Source organism: Mizuhopecten yessoensis, unplaced genomic scaffold (assembly GCF_002113885.1).
Source record: "Mizuhopecten yessoensis strain PY_sf001 unplaced genomic scaffold, ASM211388v2 scaffold10509, whole genome shotgun sequence".
NCBI lineage: Eukaryota > Metazoa > Mollusca > Bivalvia > Pectinida > Pectinidae > Mizuhopecten > Mizuhopecten yessoensis.
This window is the reverse complement of record NW_018408582.1, coordinates 68931-70573: the sequence shown is the minus strand read 5'-3', so window position 1 is coordinate 70573 and position 1643 is coordinate 68931.

Here is a 1643-nt window from a genome sequence, read left to right as displayed (position 1 = left end):
ATAATTATATTTGTATTGTTGAAATCTGTTTTTATTTTCTTGTTTCAAATTTTTTAGTCTTGTTTCTCAGTTTCCGATCAGAAATAAAATACTGATCAATTTTCAAGGTGTTTGTTTTATCTGATTTTGGGACAAGCAACTTTAATACATGTGTTATTAAACAACATTTTTATCGATTATTGGAAAGCCATTGCAGTAAAAATAATTATTGTGCAAACCCAAATGACCTTTTTTCTAAATATTTGTTTTATCAGTGCATCTAATACAAATTGTAAAATACTTTGTATATTCCAAGTTTGCAGTTATAAAATTTCGAAGTAGTCTGCGGAACTAATGTTCGAGACTTGTGTTTTTCGCATCAGTTGAAGAGGACATTTATATCTTCCCTCTTGTACATATGATTTTGTTAATTGTTGATGCTTACAACTGCTACATATTATTTAATGATGCATGCATTCCATATATTAATCACCAACGTATGCTTTCACTGCGTATGTTATTGGATACTGTATTGACTTCTGCCAAAAACTCCAAGACTTCCGCGAGGTACTTAGTTTACAACATGGTAAACATTCAGTAAAAAACCCTTGTAACAAATCAGAATTCCTATTACCGTTAAAACCCTTTCTGCAATGTTAATAAACTACTTTTTAAACATGTGACATATGCATGCACACAATTCTTACGGTCACAAGGACGGGTGTATTTCCTGACTAGACAGATGGTTTATTACATAGGTTTAAAATACGAAAGAAAACGGTTAAAATGGTATATATGAACAGATGGTAGCTACAAATTACGGAGTATACGTATGTCGAAAACATGTCTGCCGTTGAAATCAAAATCACAAAAAAAAGAATATTGTTTAGTATTTGTTCAGCAAATTAATTCAATCTTACATTATGTTTTAACGATATAGTTTCTTTTTAATACAGAAATGTTCACTGTAATGAACATAGCGTGCAGTGTTTTTCAATTATCAATAGAAAAATTATTGTTTTGGTCAGATTCAGTAATGTAAATTAAAAAAAGGAAATAACAGAAAGCGTCACAATCAAAGACAAAAACAGCAGTCAATGCGAAATCCAACAACTGAAGTATAAAAGAGGCTAAAATCAAAGGAAAACTTATTGTTCTTTTCAAACATAGGTAGGCGAAGCTAGAACCTCTCAATGGGTAGATTTTCCTGTATCACACATGACCCTCCATATGTTTCTTTAATTTTTTGTTCATGTTTATATTACAGAAATGAACTTAACATCTGAAATTATCCTGTAAAGAGACACACATTGCTTTAATATTCCGCTTGGAATACATACATGTAGCTTGTGAACTTTTAACAAAAAACACAAAAAACAAAAAACAAAAATCTATTTCTAGCTTACATAACTTACCATCCATAACCTAACCATTTAGAAATTTTGAATACTGAATACCGGGAAACTTTCACCCGTCAAATATTCGTCGTTTGCTGATAAAATCCATGTTCACCCAGTGTACACGACGTCCTTAATGCAATTACTGTATATTGTATGTAGTTATCTAACATTCGATGTCATGATAAATCCATCCATGTTCACCCACTGTACACGACGTCCTTAATGCAATTACTGTATATTGTATGTAGTTATCTAACATTCGAT